The 24,465-nt window shown below is 41.1% G+C and overlaps 3 non-coding genes across 3 annotated transcripts; all 3 read left to right on the top strand.

The window, feature by feature from the left end:
* Positions 1-17,461: 17,461 nt before the first annotated feature.
* Positions 17,462-17,533, top strand: TRNAW-CCA. The gene has a single exon. It is a non-coding gene; the product is annotated as a tRNA-Trp (tRNA).
* A 1,331-nt stretch (positions 17,534-18,864) lies between these two features.
* Positions 18,865-18,936, top strand: TRNAW-CCA. Its single transcript has one exon. It is a non-coding gene; the product is annotated as a tRNA-Trp (tRNA).
* Positions 18,937-19,925: 989 nt separating this feature from the next.
* TRNAW-CCA lies at positions 19,926-19,997 on the top strand. Its single transcript has one exon. It is a non-coding gene; the product is annotated as a tRNA-Trp (tRNA).
* Positions 19,998-24,465: the final 4,468 nt, after the last annotated feature.

The raw sequence follows: 24,465 nt of genomic DNA, 5'->3' as shown, positions 1-24,465 counted from the left end.
CATTAGGCATTTTGTCCATTTACATTTGCACATGCTAAAAGGAGACAAGCTGCTGATCCTCCGGCTGGAATGCAAATGAGAATCAATTCCCCTGAATCAAGTAGGATTATTCCACCCGTACACTGAGTTTACAAAGACCAGAATTTATTCAGGAATTTCTAATTGAAAGTTGTTACTCCACCGTGATGTGAGGGTATTACACTGGTGATGGAGCCCAATTAAGATTCCCAAAGCTACACAGATTGCCTCACATTTAAAACTGCTCCCTTGCAAAATGCTCCTGACGATTCACCAGAGATAGATCCATCCTGAGGAAAACACTTTCATTCAAATGTAATAAGAAAAACCAGGACTTGAGAACAGCAATAAAAAGGAGGGTTCATGTACTAAACTAATTATAACCAACAATATGAGTGAATAGAGCAGGCCTGTGTGAATAAATGACCAAAGGAAACAGACTGAGTCACAAACTGATTGATTTGAGGGCCTTTTTGGGTTACCAGGGAAAGCTATTCTTATTTCTAGATGGCTGCCAGTGCCAGTAAGGCTCTGAAGCAGTACCTGGCATGGTGGGCCAAATGCCAGGGCTGTGGAGACCCAGCTGTCAACCCCAACACTGCATGTAATGCGTGCAGGACATCTTCAAGAGAAGAAAAGGCTAAGGAGTAAACCCTACACAAATCCAGAGAAGAGTCCCTAAGACGGATGGTGTCTTGTATGGCTCCTTCTGACAACTCCTGCAGCCAAGCTGGTGCCAAATGTATTGCTCTGCTTTTCTTAGGTGGAGTCTTGTCATCTGAGAAGCCCAGGACCGCCATGCAGCACTGCCCATGCTTGTGCCCCGGAGAGGTCACTTCAGTGTGGCTAACGCAACAGAAACAATGCAGGAACCGGATGGAGAGTTTTGCATTTGGTGTTTCTTCCCTCTAGGATTCTCCTTTCACACACACCCTTTCAGCCTCCATGGACTGTATTGCTCTGTTGATGTAATTCGGTTTTTTTAAATGCATTTATAAACACATTTCCCTCCCTAAATAAATACATTTCGTTGATCAGAGAATCACATCACAAAATGTGGAGGAAAATGTGAAATCCAAGGGATGCCTGCATTCCAGTCTGGGAGGTTAGGATCCGGGTCAGTTCACACTGGAATTTGCAAATAACCCATTCCTCACGCTTTTCTTTTTTAAACATAGGTGCAATTCTCTTGCAATAGCAATCAAGGGCAAAAAAATAAATAATCAGTTGAGTTCTGGATCAACATCATCTCTTCCAAGTTTTTCTCAAGCAACACTCCTCATTGCAACATTTAGGGAGTTGTATTTTGTCCTGAATACTAACGACTTCCAGCAGGATTATTTGTTTCTTGCCCGATGCAACAGTGTGGCTTAAGAAATATTTGTGAGGGGAGGGGGGGATGTAATTCACAAAAGATTAGGTACTGAAAAGTTTCAGAAATGTATGTCTCATATGTTTTCAATTACATGAGATTTTTTTCCCCGTTTCAAATGGTTCTTCTGGCTTTCTTCAAGAAGGCTTTGTGGCATTTCTTTTGTTTGGGGTTGATAAGCTGTGACCTTGTTCATTATTGTGGTTACAGGAATGTGTCCATCAAGATATTAATTCACTTGTCATGTGGAGAAATTTTTGCAATTTGCTTCCTTATTAATAGGGTTCCCCCACCCACCCTGCTCTCTCATTAGCAATCCTCAGAGAATCAATCTGAAAGCTGTGTGTATACCATACATCTTACACAAATTAAAATTACAGGTCCCTCCCAAAGAATACTGGGAACTGTCATTTTTAAGGGTGCTGGGAATTGTAGCTCTGTGGTGAGTAAACTACAGATCCTTGATTTTTTGGTGGGGGGGTTAAATGTATGGTGTCTACAGAGCCTTAAGAAAGAACCCTGCAAGTGACTGTGTAGCAGAAATTGTATGAAACCATACTAATTTTTCAGCCACAGAAAAGTGTCAGGAAATGTAATGCTAGCTAGGCTGGCAAAATATTGCCAAGACTTCAAGAGGAAATAGGAGCACTTCCATCTTTGAATATACTTTCCACTGCTTTGCTTCCTTCTAAAAAATATTATTTGTGTGCCTATTGCTTTGATTTTATTGGTCATTCAGGATTCCAAAAGTATACACACTGAGCGATTTTGGCAAAGATGGATAGAAATACCAATAAGAAATGTCAAGAAATACATATAGTACATTGATTCACATAAAGACCCTCCTGCAGTATTCAGTTTGATTTGCCAAGTAAATGTTTTACAGCTGGGGTAATATGAACTTAGGGCAGTGTGGTCTGGGTTAATCATAGGTGTATATTCCCAATGGCTGTATTACAACCAGAAGTTTTGTGCCAAGGGAAGAAACAGATTTTATTTATTTTTTAATTTATTTGGAGATTTCTATCCCGCCAACGTGGCTCCACAGTGCCCTTAGGAAAAAAGATCATCTCAGCACCTCAGCTACATTGCTATATCACTGTCTGAATCAGAGTAAACTTTATTTGGAGCTGTTTCATGAAGGAATATTTACAGAGCCAAAGTATGAAGGAAACAGTCTGCCGTGACTGGAATTTTACTGTTCATCTTGTATATGATTGTGTATGTGGGGATTGTGTGTTCAGATTAGTTTCATGAAGTACGAATGTGTGAATGGGTGGTTTTGGTGCCTGTATTATGGTTTGTGTGTGTTTTAATAATATTTACACATTTTAAATATACTGCCATTATATTGCATTTTGGTTTATCCTGATCTGTTTTGAGGTTTTGCATGCAATTAGTTACTGTGGTTCTTAGTTATCTTACTTATATGTATTGTTTAGAGTTTTTTTTATTTAGTTATGTTTATTAAAAAGTAGAATACTTCTTATCAGCAATAGTAGTATTGTTTCATCTTGAATATAGAATTTGCATTATACTTCTTATGTAGTCAATGCAAGGAGTGCTCAGTTGCAGAGCATCTGGTTCAATCTGCAGCATCTTCACAGAGCTGGAAGAGATTCTTTTATGGTCCAGCTCTCACTTCCGTACAGTATTACTATTAGCATCTACTACTTAATATGTGCCATATTATCGGCCCTGTCTCCTGGCACTAAGCAGACGACTACACAAAACACGTGGCTGCAGACTCCCAGCATCATGTTAGGCTTTGAGACGAGGGTTAAATTCAATCTTTTTCAGATGCTGGGGAGCAAAATGCCAAAACACAATCCTGAATTACAGCACCAAGTAAAACTGCACCATGCCTTGAAGCCAAAAGTGAGTGCTCACCATTGAATATGTTTTGTTGTGAAACATATTCCCCCTATTGAGCTGAGTCCATTAAAGCCTGCATTAGACCATAAACAGCTTATATGCAATGTTTGTTTATGTAACACAAATGCTTTAACAACCCCACTTAGCATATTATTGTAATGTGATAAGCAGAGTGACCCCTTTTAAGACCTCTTTGTTCCATAAAACAGGCTTCCATATTCAGTGTGTTGGCAGAGTGTCAGCATCTGCACAAAACAATTGGCATGTTCCATAGATATCCATCTCATACTTTATGGCATTTCACTACAGTATATTCAGCTGTGTTGGACTATACTGAAGTCATATTTATAGCATACCAAGCCAATTGTAAAAAGGAACTAATTACAAGACAAGACATTCTCAGGCAGAGTTTGGATTGCATCAATGTTAGCTCAACTCAAGGTGGACCCATTGAAGTCTTTGGATGTAAGTAACTAAGGACCGTTAATTTCATTGAGTCTACTCAAAGTATAACTGGCTTGGATACAACCCTTTCATTCCCATTTATTTCAGTGGGAAATTGAAGCAGGAGTCTGGTGAGTGTTAAAATACGAAATCCTATGTTTTTGCAAAAGGTAACTATAGTGGTACCTCAGATTGCAGACGCTTCAGGTTACAGACTCTGCTAACCCAGAAATAGTACCTCGGGTTAAGAAAATTTGCTTCAGGATGAGAACAAAAATCGTGCAGTGGCAGCGGGAGGCCCCTTTAGCTAAAGTGGTACCTCAGGTTAAGAACAGTTTCAGGTTAAGAACAGACGTCCAGAACGAATTAAGTTCTTCACCCAAGGTACCACTGTATTGCTTTCATTCATATATATATATATATATATATATATATATATATATATATATATATATAGTATTTTCATACACACACAAAAAATTAAGTGGGAAATTACCATATTGGAGGAAAGCCTTCTGTTTCAACTTTTCAGCACCTGCTGAAAATAATGTTTCTATCCAATCAGGCATACACAAACAATTAAGATGTTTTTCCATGATAGTTTGATGATTTCTGATTTTTACATTTTTACATGATTATTGTTGCATGGTTTCATGTATAATTGTTGCAATTGGGTTTCCCCCAATATAAATATTTGCATTAAAAATAAATAAAATTAAAATCAACAATAAAAAATCATTCAAAAAATTACTGCAAAATGCATCAAAGCCCCATTCCCAAACCATGAGCTCCAGAGAAGCTTTAGTAACATCAAAGGAACTACTGAACAGTGATTAATTTGAGAATGGGGTCTTCTAGCACCAGCAGAACCCCACTAGCATAGCATTGGATACAACCCAATGCTTTGAATTATCATTTATAAATCACTTGGGAGCCCTTGTTGGTGGAAAGTTGATTTATCAGTATTTAAAATATGTAAGTTTTTTATTTTAAAAAATATATTAAATCTTTTAAAGTGATGCTAAAATGTCTCTCAGTGCATATCACATAACTAAAGTAGCAATGCCACGATGGTAGTAATAACATCTAGTCAAAATACCCAGCTCACAAAATAGCTTTTTTAATTATTATCTGTATATATATTTTTATTAAATATTCTCTTTTACAATTTATTTATTTTTTATAAGAATTTATTGACATTTTTCTTATTACAACAAAAACCCACACCCACACCAACATTAAAAAAGAAAATACAAATCACTTACTCACTAAAACAAACACAAACATTGCCAAGTTTTCTCCTTCTTCCTTAAGCTTCTTCTCAGAAAAAAAAAAATTTCTATTTCCGTATCTTGACACGACTTCCCCTGCCTTTTCACCATTGGTTTTACATCCAATCTATTTTTCTTAACCCCTTCTTTTAAAAATTAAACATACTTTTATATATAAAATGCAAAAATCATCTTACTTAACATGATCTACTATTCATCTTAAACTAGTCTTCTTGGTATTACCCCCATATGATCATACCTCATCCTAAATCCTCATCCATTATTCTTATCTTATTCTTAAACATTACTTATTCTTCTGTCCTGCAATCTGTTGCTAATCACATAAAACTTCAGATATCTCATTTAAAAAGCAAAAAATCTAATCAAGCTGCCGATCTTCACATTCCAATTTCAGATTACCATATCCAACCGTTTTAAATTTAATTTGTTACTTCACCCCACACCCCTTCTGTCCATTGTTTTCCTCCTAGTAATGCCAGAGCCCAGTTTCCAATTGTCTATTCTTTCCAAAAAGTCACAGAGGCAGACACAATTCAGCGCGCTCCTTGCGACGAACTTCAGAGTATCCATCTCACAAACTCCCGGCTGTTCCATTCCTCCAGACCATTCTTCTTGAAAATAGCTCAATTCTTTGTCCCATGCCCTCGAGCTCACACCTCGGGGGCTGGATATTGCAGAACTTATTACCGTCTTGGGTCTGCCACCCCCAAAGACGGAATCTTTTTTCTTTTGGAGCAGCCCTGTCTCTTCTTTCCATCTTCCTATCCACCCTCTCAGTTCGCAGCAGACGCATTCTTCCAAAGTGTCAAAATATTCAGTAGCCTCCTCTGCGGGAAATTCCTTTCTTATCAGGCCCCCACACAAGGCTTTTACTTTCCAGTAGAGAATCTCCAACCTCAGTTCCAGGAGTCTTTGTTCGTCCGTCAAAGTGGAATTCAAAACAAGCCTCCAAACAAAGCCCAACACGGTAGAAGGAGGGGTAGGAGTGAGTGTCATATTGCAGTTTCTGTCTTTATGTCCGGTTAGAACTTTTCGTCGCCATTTTCCATGAAATCAGTATGTAAGGACCGAGATTTTCAAATCGGGATATCTTTCACCCCTTTACTCCCCGAAGGGAAATTGTAACAGTCTCACTCTCCACAATTCCGATACTTTATATCCAATTAGTAGCAACAGTCATTCAAGCTGGTTAGCTTCTTCCGCCCAAAGGGAAAAGAACAGGCTGCCTTTCTTCTTCCCCCGGATCGTTCCATACAGTAAAGTATTTAGTCCAATCTCATACTTACGACCTCCGGGTTCTTCAGAACCTATCATCACAGGTAGAACCACAACGCTCATCTCGGGATTTGTCGCCGCATTTACATCCCGGTTGGGGCATATCCCCTATGGCCCGGCTCCGTGGTCCCTTCACCCCCACCCCCCCTTTACAGGGGGAGCGGGGGAAGGGTTCGGAGCACAACGGGCACCGCCGGGGAGCCCAGGGCGCGGGACGCTCTTCCCGCGCCCCAACCGGAGCCCCGCTTTGCGGTTGCGGGGCTCCTAACCCCCGGGATGGATCGGGCGCCTCGCAGCCGAAGCAGCCCCGACCACCCGCTATGGCGTCGCCAGCCGGAAGTCTCTTTTACAATTTAAAGTACTCATTATACATCCTTAAGGTATCAATGACTTCCGTTCTTCTCTTTCCATGGTTCATTTTACATATCATAAATCCCTGCATATTTTACAGGAACTATACCATTCAGTATTCCATTATTACATCCATCGTAACTTATTTACACTGTTGAATTTATCTTACCGGTAATGCTGCCAGCGTTTTCAGCTGACCACAGTTATTTCCCATATATTCAATAAATGTTTTCCAATCTTCTCTAAACATATGTCCTTCTTGTTCTCTTATTCTATATGATAACTCTGCAAGCTGTGCATATTCTGTCAACTGAAGTTGCCACTCTTCTTTGGTTGGTACCTCACTTGTTTTCCATTTTGGGGCTGACAAAACACGGGCCGCAGTAGTGGAATGCCTTTTTTGACACCTGGAAATTTCAGTCTTAATTATCCCTAATGGAAAGGACTCTGGATTTGTTTGGAAACTACTTTTAAACATCCCCCCCCCCAATTCATTATGGATCATTTCCCAATACCCTTTTACAAGTCCACCACATATGAAGGAATGTTCCCATAACCTCAGCTTTTTAAATTATTATCAAACACAGAACCAGCTCAACTGTTATATTTAAAAGGACCAGTTTATTAGGACTAATTAAACATATGAATGTGGCTGTGTGTACAAGAATGGTGATGGTGGTAAGATGGGTACATTATGGCTGGCTGAACATTAGCTGCACTGCAGTGTGCAGTCATGATCTAAAGTTTACAGAGGATAGAAAACTTACCCTTTCATCACATCCCACAGTGTCACTGGCACTCAGTAATTCTCTGCCTCATCGTACTGCACAGCCCACTCTCTTTAGCACTGGAATTCCACATGTAACTGATCCCACTTTAGAGAAACCTACGACCAGAGCTTTTTTCCCTGGGTTTACTCAAGGGTATGCAGTACCGGCACCTTTTCTCACCCCCCCCCCCATGTTAAAAATGTGGCATTTACTGTAATAAAATATTGGTGAGTAGCAACACCTTTTTCTATATACATTTTTTAAAGCACTGCCTACAACTTTAAAAATCATGAGCTTAGCTCCAAAAATACACTGCGAAATGGGTAAAGAAAGAGTCAACTTCCAGTTTTGAAGTATTATTTGATGTGTACTTGAAAGGACTTTTATTTTCCTTGGAAGTCCAAAGTCTGTTTTATGGGGGTTTTATTTGCTTGTGTGGGGTCAGTAGGTTAAGTTCAAATATGATGATAAAAAGCCTTCAAAGCATGGATCTTTTCTGCATAGTAACTTTATATGTTTAAAAGGCATCCAGGGGTGCCATGTTTATTGTTTCTCTGTAATTTTCCCATCGCATCTGCTTGATATACATACATATATATATATATATAATCACCAACTGCTAAACACTCTTCTTCTAAAATCTGAAAGGAACCTGGAAGCTGTCAACTTTGTGGATATAGGATCATCCATAGCAACAATAAATAGCAATAACAAATGTATTTTTCAGATATTGATCTGAATTCATTATAATACAACTCAGTAACCAGAGCCGAACAAGTTTTGTGTGTATTAAAAAGATCTGTACAGTAATCTAGTGCATTTTACTCAGAAGTAGCAACTGAGGAGGGGGAATTGGTGATTTGCATTTTAAAACGAAGATCCCCCAATTCACACTTCCTATAAAGGCAGTTGTCCTTCAAAACCTGCACTTACTTAAATTTTGTAATGCAGAATTCAATCCACAGATGCATACCAAAATGTTCCATTAGGGAAAGGTGCACACAAATATATATATGAAAATAATGTATCAAATGCATTATATTAGGGGAAATTGCTTGTATATTAAGCAAATAAATGCATCAAAATGTATATATTAGAAGAAAAGCACTTGAAAAGGTATACAATTTTTCATGCAAAATCTTTTTATTTGTAACTGAACTGATGCAGAAATGTGGGAAACTGAACTTAAGGCAGAAAGAAAGAGAGAAAGAAAGAAAGAAGACCATTTTGTCCATTTCCACTCTGAAGTAGGTCTTGCCATGTTCAATGGCCCTTGTTGCCAGTGTGCATAAAATCACAGCCTTAGAAGTCTTGGGAAGGACCTATGGATTATATTTGGCAACATTTCTAGTCTAGGTGGGAAACATGCCCATCTGAAACCCTGGAGAGCCTACTGATGGCCTCTGTTTAAGGCAGCTTCAGATCTCTCTGCCGGTGTCTGTCCCTACACACACACACACAAACACACTATGTTGCTAAGCATATAACATTATATTAAATGAGCTAATACTGGGAAGGTAGCCAATCTAGGAGAAGGAAAACTCAGATCCTAAACTTCTGCTGCATAAGAAAGGCTTTGAGAATAAACACACAGAGAGAAAAAATCCATACCCAGGACATCTTTGGGGAAAGAAAAGGCTACGGAGTAAAGCTTACACAAATCCAGAGTGGAGTCCCTAAGACAGTTGGGTGGCATCTTATATGCCTCCTTCTGGCAACTCCTGCAGTCCATCTGGTCCAAAATGTATTACTCTGCTTTCCTTTGGACCACATCAGCAAGGACAAGAGAGGGGTCATGCCATCTGGGCATGACCAGAGGAGGTCAAATTGGTGCTGCTAACACAGCAAAAACAGTGTGGTAGGCAGCAATTAAGAGTTACAGGTTTTTACTACACCAGCAGGCTCTGTGATTCTCCGGCACTTTGACTTCACCCCTAGAGGTGTACTCCATTACTTCTTGAGACAGACAGATGCCAACAGTACTGGGGGGGGGGTTGGATTCTAACCCAGGGCTTAGTGGCTTGGAGTCATGAAGCAAACTCACCTCTCTTATTCACCCAGCTGATCATTCTCTCAATCATTCTCCTTTCACTCTCCATTTATACATTGTGACTGGAAACAAGGCAGTACTGAGTAGAATGACTCACGCCATCCATCAAATGTTGGCTGAGTGCCACATTCTATCTCTTCCCAGTGCTCACATGATCAATAGTCTCAGGCAGTGTAGATGTTGTTGGACTGTGCCACTTCAGACTATGTGTGGAGGGACTGAGTAATCTGTAAAGTTATCATTCCTAGTTAGCAAGGGAACGGTAAACCAAGGCTAGAGGCTGCTCCCCAACACCCAGTTTTGTATGCACATGATGTTTTTTATGTAGGGAAGCACAAACATCCAGCATCCCACCTGCTGTAGCACATTTGGTGATACAATCCAGCAGCAGATGAATGCCAGGAGCCTGCTGAATATGTGTTCCATCCATTATGCACCCTACCCATAAGTTACCTTCGAATTTTAGGCTATGTTACATACAGCTAAATGACATACTGATTAGTGTGTGGTTCATAACTAGGAGACAAAAGCATCAAATGCAGCACACACTTAAGCCCTGTTCATGTCTCACTCACGTGTGCAGCATTCATGGCTTGAAACTCAAGTCGAGCTACGCTATGTCACTGTGCTAGCTCCACCCTTTGATGACTGAGTGTGGTTGTATGCAAGACAAATCTTGCTCATGAGCAGCAGCTGCTTCCTAGAAGTTTCCTTGCAGACAACCACAACCACACTCACTGTGTAGCTGTCATTGGGCATATCTGTTGTTGCAATGCAGAGATACGCCAAAAATACCTTCCTCTTCCAATAACACTTTTAAGTAGTGGTATTTCCCTATATTGGAGTTGTTTTTACATGTTTTAGATGTTTACATTGTTCCATCAGTTGTGTGTTTGCTGCCCATAGCTCCTTTGGGAGGAAGGGCAGGATATAAAATTTAATAATCATGAGGAGAGGGGCATGATCCAATCTGTGAATTCAAGGGAGGAAAGAAGGAGGCTGGTCAACTAACCTTTGTGGGAGTCCCCATAAAAGGATCTTGTGAAGACTACAGCAGTGTGATTTGTTTAAAATCATGAGTAGCCAGGGGTGCAACTGGTGGGTTTCATTAAAAGGTCACCCTACTTTCCCAATACACACACACATACACACACACACACAACAATTCAAGCTCTGGCTAGTGTAGATTCCCACCATTCACCTTTGCATCAAATACATCAAAAAGGCAAATCTGACATCTTTCTATTTCCTGTTTTCACTATGCCTGGGATTAATTGGCTGTCCTTACAATGGCACTATCAGATAATAATGAGAGACAGAGAGATAGGAAGCATGAACACCACTGCAGTGTATGATGTCAGTAATAATATCAACACCTTGGCAACTAAACTGGAGAAACACATGACACATCTCTTTCAACAAAACAGATGTTGGACTTCAGAACTCTCATTACCTTTTTGGCTCTTTGCTAGGAATGCTACATTTCAAAAGAGCAAAAGCTCCTCTGATTTAATCAGCAAAGCAGTCAACCTTGCAAAGTTCCCAATTCGTTAATAAGAGCTATTAATATAACTTTGTGATTGGCAACATTCATCAACAAACATCTGAAACGTTTTCGGTCAAAGTCAGCTGTATTGCTAAACACAAAAGATGGACACAGAGAATTAGCTGTCTGGAAGCCTTAGTCTAAACACAGTGTGTAGAAGTTCATGTAAATGTATTAGGATTGTTATGAGTGCTGTTTCAAAAGAAGTTAAAATGGCAATTACTTATTCAGGTGTAAAAATCTTCAAAGATATTATGACTAACCAATTAAATGTGAATCTTATTATTAGCCAAACACTAGACAGAGCTTTTGAAAGCAATCATATTTAGTCTATGAGATGTGCATGTATATATATATTCTTACAGAGGACATCTGATGTCAGTTTTCCATAAGTACCTTGATAATGCAGAACTGAACACCCCCACTTCATAATTAAATGACTTGAATTCCTAGTACAGTACAGGAAGGAAAGTTCTGCTTAAATCACAATGAAATGCTTTCATCCTAGCTCTCACTAAAGAATGGCAACATAAAAGAGCATTAACAGCTGGAACAGCATACAAAGAGCATAAAACAGCCATTTCGGTCCAAAGGAGTGGTCCCAGCAGGAGCATATGGTTCTAGCTACAGGACAGTCATGCTCTCTTCATAGATTCCAGGGACACAAGGTCACAAACCACTAGCATCTCTTCAGCATCCAATAGTCACAGTCAGTTCAAGCGTATCAGTAAGGAAAGTAAGACCAAGCAGCGGGAGGTCCAGATAAACAAAGTCAGGCAAAGCAGAGTTCAAGGTCCAAAGGGCCAACAAGCAAAATGTGTAGCACCCTGGACAGCTCCATGCAGTCTCTAGACAAGAATTCAGTATGGCCACAATTAGAATACCTGGAGTGAGCATCAGATTGCAGCTTCCTCTGCAGCTAGTCTTGTCCTTGATAAGTGAAGACTTTACTCTTGAAGGGATCCAACCTATTTTAGGAGACATTGAGATATTTTAGGACCCAACAAGGCTAGGGTCTACTTCAAAGCTGGAGTCCTCAGAGGTGGAAGAGGAAAATGCAAATTTCTCAAACAGCAGAGCTGCTGACACCATGGGCCCCTCTGATGCTGCAACTCCCAAGGAATTAGAGATATCAAAGACTGGTTCTGAAGATAAATTCTTCTCCTATTTTAAGATATCCTCTGAATCCACAGTCTCTTCCACTGAGGATAGGGGAGTCAGAGCCCTGGGTTATCATGACAGCATAAAAAGCATAAAACATATATTGTAAGGGTAGCATATATATCTGTGAACCTTATGCTAGTGATGTGCTAAAACCTGTCATCCAGTTTCTTAAACATTTTCTTCCTCTACAAATGATGTTCCCATTTTTCTGCCTCATTTGCAAGACATTTTAGAATTTCATGAAAATTTCAGTGGGTGTGGGGTTGGGTTTTCCTTATCATTGTTCTTCTTCCCTCTACATATTTCTGCAGTGCTCTGCAGCCTCCCTGTTTGCCTGCACTTCCAGATCTGAAAAAGCTCCAAGGGTGGAGTTATCTCATGATCTATTTCCTTGAGCTTGAACTGGGGCATTGGAAGTCAAGGTGACTGGATGCCAAGTGCCTGAGACGGATGTGCTTTCTGATTTAGTTTTAAGGAAAGTTCTTGCTTTTATCTTTAAACGAAATATGTGCCAATTCTTTTACTTTTTAAAGAAATCAGTATTTAAAATAAATAAGTAGCAGTAAATAGCTATCAGTCACACAGTAAGCAGTCACATGCTTATGGCAATGCCCAGTTGAGGACATCATGGGTTTTTTCAGGAAATGTGGGCATGGAGAGCCTGCTTGGACAACTGCTGTCATTCATCTTTCTCTTTTGCTTCAAGTGTGGTGACTGTTACGCTTCCAATAAAAATGAAAAGGACACAACAGTTGTACCCCATGGCCCAACAGGGTGCCATTCTGGCCATGGAGTGCCTGACAAGATATAGCTGTTAGTGCCAGAGATATGAGTGGTTGTCAGTGTAGTGGAAATTTCAGCATTGTGATAGTTGAGGTCCAAGCCGGCTATGATTGATTAATTCACTGCCCTCCCAATCCACCACCTGAGGCAAGAGAAGCAGCACCAGCTTACCCATGTGACCATTGGTGCCCAGGGCTGCATGCCGTCACTGGGGCACATGTGTATACCAGGTGGCATGTGTGCTATGTGTAACTACACATACTGCCGTGTACACGTGCTACATTATCAGGCCCTCTGGCATGCTGATGTCACTCTCACATGTAGTTGGGTGAGCAGAAAAAGCGCATGTTCACCAGGGGCATGATGACGTAGTACATGTGCCCCCTGCAGTGTGTACCCATGGCCACACCACACTTTGTGGGTGTCTTGCCACCTTATATAAAATGCTGTGGGAGCCAGGGCACCCATTGCCATGGGGACTCGGCAACTATGGTCAAGAGGCTGTGTGCCTGATGGCAAGGCTGGCCTTTTTCCAGTACAAGCCTATTTCTCTAATCTTAGGGGGGAGGGAGTTGATTGGAAGGTCGGCGGTTCCAATCCCCACAATGGGATGAGCTCCCGTTGCTCAGTCCCTGCTCCTGCTAACCTAGCAGTTCGAAAGCACGTCAAAGTACAAGTAGATAAATAGGTACCGCTCTGGCGGGAAGGTAAACAGCGTTTCCATGCGCTGCTCTGGTTTCGCCAGAAGCGCCTTAGTCATGCTGGCCACATGACCCTGAAAAACTGTCTGCGGACAAATGTTGGCTCCCTCAGCCAGTAAAGCGAGATGAGCGCCGCAAAACCCAGAGTCGTTTGCAACTGGACTTAACTGTTAGGGGTCCTTTAACTTTTTTTTTATTTCATGGGAAATATTCACTTGGTGAGTGGATATTTAAGGAGACCAAAAAGTAGGGAAATCTTGGTTTATAATAAAGGATCTTAATAAAGAGTAAAACCAGGATTTTTAATGCGAGATAATCACTTGAATTTCATATGTGACATTCATAGAGTTACATGTACCAGATTATTACAAAGGTGAACACATTTTCATTAGAACACAATGGAAGTCTTGAATGCTGACTAATTATGTAATTGTATATTCCTTCTTAGCAGATGTTTAACTGTAGGAGAACTTCTTTTATTACTCTCTTTCCTTTGCTACATTATTGCTTTTTATATACATGTCTGCAGCTTTAATCTAAAAATCAACTGCCACTTGCATGGTTATCATCATGTGTTGTTTGGTCCTGAGCAAATTTGGGCTGGTCATTCTATCACAAGCTATCACAGATTTTTAATGTTTTATTTTTTATTTTTTATTGTTACAATATATTTCCATTAAAATAGAAGAATGATATCTGGTTCCACAGGACTAAACAACAAATCATGGTTAAACTGGAATTATCAGTCACAAATGAATCAACAACAAATAATAACTGCTGCTGCATTTTGTGAAGAACATAATTTTTCTATCCATTTTTGTTGCACAACTTCTCACATCTCTTTTAATTCATCCTTGTACCTATTTATATAATTTGCTTCCAGTACTGAATAAACTTATTTCACTCTTCTAATGAGTCTTTTTTTTGTCATTCAAGCCCTCCATTTGTATGTGTAATATTTAGTTTTATTTAACAAAACTTATAAAACACTCGGTTGGAAATAAATATGATGGCTTATGTTTTAGTAAAGGTAAAGGAGTACAGGGACCCCTGACCATTAGGTCCAGTCGTGGATGACTCTGGGGTTGTGGTGCTCATCTCACTTTACTGGCCGAGGGAGCCAGTGTACAGCTTCCGGGTCATGTGGCCAGCATGACTAAGCCGCTTCTAGTGAACCAGAGCATTGCACGGAAATGCCCTTTACCTTCCCGCCGGAGCAGTACCTATTTATCTACTTGCACTTTAACGTGCTTTCAAACTGCTAGGTTGGCAGGAGCTGGGACCGAGCAATGGGAGCTCACCCCGTCGTGGGGATTCGAACTGCCGACCTTCTGATTGGCAAGCCCTAGGCTTTGTGGTTTAACCCACAGCACCACCCGCATCCCATTTTAGTATTCTATGCCAACTCACACCTTCCCATTTTCTATAAAATGTTCGTTCTTCTTTGTTGGTGTTTTCAATTTTTGGCTACTAATATCTGAGCTGAAACTGTCTCGCAGATTTACGGAAGGGCTGTGGCTCAGACCATCAGCATTCTATGCCAAAGGTCCCAGGTTTAATGCAGGGCCTCCTTGTAGGACTGAGAGTCCTGCCTGAAACCCTGCACAGCCACTGCCAGTCAGTTCAGACAATATGGAGTAGAACTAATGGTCTGGTTCAGTATGAGGAAATTTCCTATGTTCTAAAGAACTAGTTAGAAGTATCTCTAGTAATTTCCGCCATCCCTTAATACAGATTATGCTATTTTGGCCTGGTGGGAGTTGTAGTTCAAAACATCTGGAGGGCACAACTTTAGCTATCCCTGGGTGGCAATATTTCCAAAGTAAGTCTTTTTTTAATTGCTAGTCTTTTGGTAATCCTATTACTTATGCAATCCATGAATTGTCCTTAAACATTGGATGAAAAGTCAGAGGTTATCTGTCCTTGCCATGCTGGTATCTTCAGTCATTAAAAATAGGAATGTCACTGAATCATCCAGCTGCTTTTTTTTTTTTTTAAGTGTGTCACACTTCACTGAAAATAGAATTTCAATTAGAACTGTAGATTTTATCTTGCAAATAGAATTTCTCACACATTAACTCCTTAAACCTGACATTGCCACCACCCCAGTTAAAACTGGCATTTGACCTGACTGTCACAGAAGGACAGCGTTAATAAACTCTGTAGAAATGGATCACCTTCAAGGAGCCTGAGGAGGACAATTTTTTCCTAAAGCTGAGTATCACTGACCAGGATTGCTTGATTGTTTCTGTTTTTCTTCACACCACTTACATATGCTCTTTGGCGCAGGACACCATCACTGGTTCATTTTCTGATATCAAGAGGGAACATCAGTGAGAGCTGCCCATAATTTGCTTGAATGCCTGCCATTGTGACAGGGCTTATTTTTTATTGCAAAAATCTCCCTCAGGAATCTCCTTCAGATTCCCCAGGTTCTGCCCTTTAATCAAGCCAGGCAGTCTGGTAGGAAGAAGATTTGGACAAAGTTCCCTGCCAGAACTGAACCAATCCCTATCTGACAAGCTATGCTCCACTAGGCATGCAGCTGCCTGTCAGGTACAGTCATTTAAATAATGAGGCACTGTTAAGCGTGAAGCGATTAATTGGACTTAGGAAAGATATCGTGACATCTCCAATAGGAATTGGGAAATTCTACTAAAGTATTTATAGTGTTCACAAGGCATTTAAACTGATGAGTAAATATAGCTGGGCAGGAAGAAGACGGTTGCCTATCAAGTAACAAGTTATCCTTTTTTGGAGTACCTGGGTTGAAACAGTTCATAATCCTGCCATAAGCATCTGTAAAAACAACATGCTGGTCTAAATGTGGTCTTGACCTAGTAGGCCAAGTAGGGTTCTTTTTTTGATGCAGACATATACCCTTTGGGAATTTTTGCTGGTTTGGCATTTTTTCAGTCTCAAGAGACCATAGGAGCCAACCCAATATAATATTTGAGGAGGCTGGGTGTGGAGAACTAGCCCAAAGCCAGGGCTAAGCAAGGTAGGGGTTAAATTTTGTGTCAGTTAGAACCCAAAGGGGCAGGCTCCGCCTGTATATAAAAAAACCCTCCCTGTGGTCAGTTAGAGAGAGTTGGTGGAAGAAGTAAGTTGAGCAGGGAGTGAGTCAGGAGTGCGAGCTGGGTCAAGATTCTGAGGTGTAGCATTGGTGGAAGTTAGCAGCGAGGATAAACAGTTATTGTGAAACGTGTTGTTATTGTTAATTAGTTGACTGTTAGAGGTAATAGGCCGGTATCATCTAGCAGTAATAGGCCGGTATAGGACCATCTTTATAAGCTTATTGAACACCGTTTATTTATCAGAAACCACAAGCTATTGTACACAATAAACAACTTCTTTATTCACATAATCCTCGTCTGTGGTAAATAAAACAAGCAGGTTCCGGTTAGCAGTCTGGTGGGTTGCAGCTGGGGACCGTTTGTCGTTGGTGCATCACTCATAGACCGTGAAATGTCCGGGGGTGCTGTACAGGGCTGAAGTGCCCGCGACACTGGGCTCCCCCAAAGTTAATGGGCATTGCCATTCAAATGGTGTGCATGCACTATGTCATGTGATCGATTATGCAGAGTGGGGTTTACCTGCCCCCCCAATATTTTATTGAAGTTGGCAGCCCTGCAAGAGACCAAAAAGGAATAGAGGGGGAATAGCTGTGGCACAATGCAAACCTGCATTATTTAAATAGCTCACTCCCCTTCCCTACTGTCAATTCCCTCAAACCAGTGCCTTTTATGGCTTGATGATTAATGGTTGTGGACATCCCCATAAGTACCTTCCACAAAGGCTAAAGCCTAAAACTGTCTCTGACCTTGTGGTGCAATGGTAGCGCGTCTGACTCCAGATCAGAAGGCTGTGTGTTCAAATCACACCAGGGTCAGAATTCTGACTTTTGTTCTTGTCTTCCCCTATTGCCAGTAAAGAGGAAGGGAAGGGAATAGTCATGTGGCCTAAGCTCTAGGAAAAGATGAATCTGTCCATTTTGGTTTCTCTTTGGGCTCTATTGCCTTAACTTTAAATTTAAGTCACTCCATTTCCCCATCAGTTTGTGAACTTTAAAAAAAAAATGTGAAAATTTGTATCAATTGTTCTGTGTGCATTTCCCCTAAGATTTGCATAATCTTCCCTTATTTAATGCACTTATGTTCATTAGTTTCATCAATATTTTTGTGTATACTTTCCCCTAATACAAGCTTTTTTGTACACATGTTTAGGTTAAAGAACTGCGTCACAAAATACAAAGTCTGCATTTTGAATGATAGCTGTGTTTCACTTCATGTACTAGTCTGAGGTGCCCAAATTAAACAGGTTCTCATTAAAATGAAAACTTAATAAATTAATCTCACAACATTTTTTGGCTCAGTGCATAAAGACAACAGCCCACAACTCAAGGCAGAGCAGGACTCAAACCCACAGCTTCCTGATGATGCAGGATCCTTTGTACTACGGCCTCTCTTGCTAGAGGAGTCACCCCTCTGCCATGACGTCAGCACAGTGGAAATGAGCCTTGCATTGTATGCACAAGTACAGCAAAGACTGGTCAATTGATGCAGAATTCAGCATATATTTGTTACCTGTTTCAGGAAAAGGGGACCTTTTGTGGCTATGTGTGTTTGACTCCATTTGCTGAGCTAGGGCTTGTATGTTTGTGAGTGGATGGAGTAAGATTGTGCTTCTTCCTTTTTATTAATATTGTTTTTGCTGTTTTAGCCACTCTGAATCTACCACGCTGTCTGCTGCCAGCTATTGATCTAAAGTGCTTTTGATTGTGTTAAAGATCCCTGTTTCAAACTTGCCACAACACAGCCTTTTCTCGCCTGCAGAAGACAGCTCCCTCCCCAACTATCTTCGGTCATGCATTCAGTCTATAACTGTCATTAGATGCATTAGCAGTGATCTTGTGGCACAACCTTGTGTCTGACTCCAGATCAGAAGGCTGCATGTTTGAATCACACCAGGTCAGCATTCTTACTTTTTCTTCCTCCACCCCATCCCAGGGCCAGTTGAAATGCAGATGATGGAGAGAATACACAATCTGTTGCAGAAAGGGGGTCAACTGAATTTAAGATGAGAAAACAAGGGCACTGAAATGGAAAAATATGTTTTTCCGTACCCACAATCTTTTGATCCAAAGCCGGATGTGATAGCTTTCCCTTCCTCTGAAGGGAGACATCCATTGCCTTGAAGGAACAGTCTAAAACTGGCACAACTGACCTTGTGGCACAATGGTAGCGCGTCTGACTCCAGATCAGAAGGTTGTGTGTTCGAATCACACCAGGGTCAGCACTTTTACTTTTTGCCCACCCACTGTGCGGTCTCAGATGAGATGCAGGTAATGGCATGGCCCGTGCCGCTTTAGCATGTTGCAAAGGACAGCAGCACATCTTACAGGCCAGGTAGGATTAGAACTTGCAAATAGCGATGGGATAAAGAAATCATTCAGTTCACATTTAAATAATTTGCAATCTCCAAATGAATATGAAAACCATAACAAAGCTATCATTTGAAACTTGCACTTCTCTGAATGTTGTGATGCAACTCTTCAAGTTTGTAAGAACGCATGTTATTATGGAAACTTGCTTGCAAAGATACATATTTTAGGTAAAATGCCATAAAAAAATGATTCTCAAAAATTATATGGATTTTCCTTTTTAAAAAACGTAACACAGATTAATGCAGAAATGGGGACAATTGAACTAAGACTGGGAAAAGGAGAAAACAGGGGAACTGAAATGGACACATCTGTCCATACTTTCATGCAACTTTCTGTTCCAAAGCCGGATGAGAAACCTTTGGTCAATTAAGGAAGTGCAACTGGTTTTGTCTCACTGGGCACAGAGCCTCACGAGCACAGCAGGAGGCGTCACAACTGTGATGTAGAATGAAAGATGAGTGGCAGGGAGTGCCAATTTTTGGCATTGCACAGGGCACCACTGAAATTTGAGACCTCAAGGTCCGCCACTGCTTTAGTTCCCCTCTCACTGGAAGTTTCCATCCTGTGTGTTGACCTCTATGCCCCAGAAGCAGGACATGCCTAGTTCATGCAAGCACACAAAAACTTGGGAAATTTGACTCTTTTGGAGTAGGATATGTTACTCTAGCACAACTCAAACTTGCAGTTATTCAATGCCTCACAACCTAGAAATCGAGTTCAATCTCCACTGCACCTCACAGGCCCCTGCTGCCAACCCACTCAAGGCAGTGTCTTTTCTGGCCCTGCAACTGATGGTAGCAGACAGCTCTACCTTCCACCAGAGTCTAAAACTGTCAATGACCCTGTGGCGCAATGGCAGCGCGTCTGACTCCAGATCAGAAGGTTGTGTGTTCAAATCACACCAGGGTCAGCATTCTGATTTTTTCTGTCCCCTTTCCAAGTTGAGATGTAGACTCATAGATGAAGCTTTGAGTCAGCGAGAAATAGAGCAGCTAAAGGCTCAAGTCAGCCAGTCTGAAGTCAGATGTGGTATCCTTTTCACCACTGTCTCTTGTGCTGAAAAAAAGGCTCCTTCTACCTCTGGATACTAAGTGACAGACTGGCTTAATCATCAAAACTTATGTGATTTACATAAAATGTATGCAGAAAAATCATTAATAAGATTCAATATTAAGAACAAGTTAACTTAATTCTTTTTCAAAATAAAACCAGCCATTCTACAGATATACATTACAAAATAGAATAGCATATTAAAATGTATGTCAAATGTGCATGTCTGGATAGACTTGCTTAAATAAAAACATTATTTATCAGGTACGGAAAACCATACAGTGAAGGCAACTGCCTAACATCATTTTTTAAAAATATTTTGCAGTAGAAGTCGCACAAAAACCATGCACATCAGCTGATTTCCCACTTGTTCTATACATTTCACCTATTCTCAGAAAAATATCTTCCCTCCTTTTTTTTAGAATAGAGATCTTCTGGAGATATGGGAGTTGTGGAGAGTCTTGGAAACTGAAGCATGTATCACACTGCTTTGTCAATCACATTTAACCAGCAGTACTGGAAGGAAATCTCTTTCCCTCAATCAGTCCACTGCAGGCAAGGAGACAGGACTCATTACTGTGCAAATAAGCCTGCCAGCTGGTTTGTGACTTCTCTTGCCTGGAGGTTACAGGTGCTAGTTAAACTTGTGGCTGGCAGGCGATCAGTGAGGGAGATAAACCATCTTCAAAGGCCATGGTGGACAATGAGATGCCCACTTTAAAATTTAATAATGCTAAATAAAGGTATCTCAGGTGGCTCACCAAGCAATCTTTACTTTCACCACATTGAAAAAAAACCTCTTAAAATACAGAATGAAAGACTCCTTAATTTAAGACGCCAGTGAATTTAAAACTGGGGATGATGGGAGGGGTCCTAACTCTTTTAATAGAAGACATAACTAGGTTTCCTTCTGTAGGTATGACATCAGCAAAGGCAGATTAAGGTGGCTGGGGGCCCTGGTAAATTCCTCAAAATAGCCCTCCCCAACCTTTTGCCAAAAAGGAATGCATGAAATAAAGTATCGGAAAATATGCCTGGAGGTATCTTCAAGACTGACACATGAATGAATACATAAACTTTTGTTGAATACAAAGAATATGCTGAGCATGTGCAGTTTAATAACTCTCAGCAAAATGGAAACAAGCTACCTCATTAAACCAGCAAACAAAAATAGCTTTAACCAGAGTGATGCATCTCTGTAACCATAAAAGTCTTGGCATGCCAACCCTGAAACATAGCGCAGCACCAGTCTTAATCTAGTCTGATTATTGCTTGTTTTACCAATGCTTAAATCCTATTTGCGGGTCCAGGCACCGTGCTCCCCAGACCCCAACCTGCAGACAAATAAAGGACCACATAGACTGGTTTAGATCGAAACAGGCCACAACTTTATTGAATACAGATGAAAGAGTTTTGGCTTGGGCATGGAGCAATCAAAATACTTCTGGCCCACAAACCAGACGGGGGCGTTCCTAAGACTTACAGCAAATAGGGTGACCCCTCACAGGGACTGCCATCTGGGGGAGTGTCCTCAGTCCTGGCCTCGCGGACATGACCACTCCCCCCAGATCCCTTTAACAGGATACCCCAGTGTTAGGAGGGGCAGGCGGAGACTACAACCTCCCCTCCCTCCAAGACAAAGGATTGCCCCAATGCCCAACCCAGTCCATCAGCACATGATTTTGATTCCTAAAAGGAATTATCTTAGGCCTGTAAGCCACTAGGGGTGAGTGTACTGTAAACAGCAGAATTATATACTTTCATTTCACTTTTTTACAGTCTATTGTTTTAACGTTGATGTAATATAATAAGGAATCAATGTTCCGTTGCAGCTGTTCACATCTGAGATCCAGACAAATCTGGGGGTGGAGGGCGACAACAGGAAAAGAGAGAAGGCCCTGATTTCAATGCAAATTTAAGGGCATTAATCATCCCTCTTGCTTGTAAAAGCTTTTTGTAAACACAGCTTAGGAGTGTTACTCATGGTGTCCTGAGAGAAAAGGGAAAACTAAAAGCAAATTTCAGGAAGAAATATGCAAGTATAATTGGAGGCAGAATCAGAGAAAATGTCAAAGGAGGGAAAGGAGCCTTGGGGGAGAGCTAGTGCAGTGGGCTGGCTAAAATGATGGGCGAGGACTTGGGAAAACACAACTGAAATCCCAATTCAGCTATGAAGCTTATTAGGTGACCTTGGGCTAGGGTCATTGTGAAGATAAAAATAGGAGCAACCTATTATTATTGTAGTTACTGTAGTTATATTTATGAATCACCTTTTACATAAGTGGTATTAGAGGAGGGGTAGTATCTCTGGTTTGTGCTCCTTTTGGGGTAGTTTATCCACCCTTGGTCCCCACTATGCACTCAGCTCTCACTTGTGGCTCATAGAAGCTGTCAGCATGCGACAGCACCCACACCTCAGAAATGGCTTAAACTGGCCAGCTAAACAAAGTGAGGGTACCCAATGGATAAGAAACCCTCCGTGAATTAGGGACTTCCCCTGCATGCAAAGACAGGCTCTGGCAGATTGAGCAGACAAGTCACATTGTGGGTCCAGTGGTCAAGAATGTGGTTTCTGTACATGCTTGCAGAAAGAAGTGACAGGAAGATGGGGCTCATCAACCTTGGAAGGTAGCTGTCAGGAACATGGGCCCCCAGAGCACAGCGGAAGAGTTGGCCTCGGAAATTGAGCTAAGCGAGCAAGGAGCCGACTCTGTAGCTGGGAGCTGTCTGTCTGAGTTTAGAGAAGACAGCCCAGCCCCCCTCCTTCCCAGGCAAGACACTGTTAGCTCCCAAGGAGAGGAAGAGCTGGAAGAATTTGGCCAAAGTGTTGCCAGGCAACCAGCAGAGGCTGTGTCTTCTGGGGAAGAGACAGGTCAGCTGTGCAGTCCCTGGATGAGGAGGTTAGAGAAGCTCAGAGAGCAACGGAAGAGAAGGAGAAGAAAGGTGGGATTTTGGTGTCCTTCCTGTTGGAGGAAGGATGATGAGTCAGACTGAGCAACTAAGGTTAATGAGAGCAGGCAGAACACCAGGCTCTGGATGTGTTTTTCTTGTAAATAAACTTACATAAAACTGACGGAGAGTACTTGCTCCTTATTAGGCTGTTTATTAGGCTGCCAGAGATCGTTATAGTAGCATATCTAGCAGAAGGAAAACTCTGGTCATAAAGCTCCACTGCCTTGTGGGCTATAAAGCCTACACAAATCTGGAGTGCAGTTCCTAAGACGGTTGGAGGTTGCCTTGTACACCTCCTTCTGGAAACTCCTGTAGCCAAGCTGGTGCCAAATGTATTGCTCTGTTTTCCTTTGGACCACATCAGTGAGGCTGAGATGGGGGTCTTGTCATTTGGGCAGCCCTGGACCTCCATACACACCGCCTAGACTTGCACCTGAAGAGGTCACTTTGGTGCTGCTAACACAGCTGTTCAACTTCACCCCCCAGAAGCACCCTCCATTGTCTCTCAAGACAGGCAGGTGCCAATGAGTTTTAAAGATATTGTTTCTGTAAATATTTTTAGATTGTACTTTCAAAAAGTGCAGCAAGGTGGCATACAGCAAACAAAATTATAAAACCATCAGTAAAAACTGGTTGGGACAAAGAAATATATGCCTCAAGATATACAGGCATACCATTAAAACAGCTAAAATGGTTTCCAAAACAGTACAAGCTGAAATTTTTTTTAATGAATATCTCAGCCTGAGACTTTTCCTGGAATGTAGAATTCATGGGTAGTTGTCATATTTCAGCAAGAATGCTGTTCCACAGAATGGGGAAAGCCAGCTGGAGTTCTTCAGAAGAAATGTGGGATATAGTTTGGATTGTCTGCTATTTTATTTTTTATTGTAAGGTGGGGTGTGTTTTTAGAATCTTATTTTAACTGAATGTGGTGTAAGCGGTCCTAGATCATTTTTTTAAAGATTATTTTTTATTTATTGGGGCCTGGTGTAGGGTAAGATGACATAAAGACAGCAGGTGGGATGAAGGAGCTCAGGTTAGCGTGACAAACTATGGCCCTTAGTTCATTCAAGCACAATAGTTTTTTATTTAACACATTTTGTATAGAACTTTTGTATAGTCCTGAGTTTTTTATTTAACACATTTTGTATAGAACTTGACAAATACTCTTGATCATAGAAACAATTAAAATACTGAAAGTCAAAAATATGAAATAAATCTGGACATCAAAGGTCAGGTATTGTCAAATAAGTTCAGCTGACAAATGTCAGTTGTCAATGTTCAGCTATCAAATATTGGATAACAAAGGCTGCCAAGCATCAAATGTCAAATCTTGTATGTCGGATGTCTCAGATACTAGACTGGGTAACTTTAAT

This window comes from Lacerta agilis, chromosome 10, assembly GCF_009819535.1.
Source record: "Lacerta agilis isolate rLacAgi1 chromosome 10, rLacAgi1.pri, whole genome shotgun sequence".
NCBI lineage: Eukaryota > Metazoa > Chordata > Lepidosauria > Squamata > Lacertidae > Lacerta > Lacerta agilis.
The sequence above is the reverse complement of the archived record's forward strand: the minus strand, read 5'-3'. Positions and strand labels throughout refer to the sequence as shown.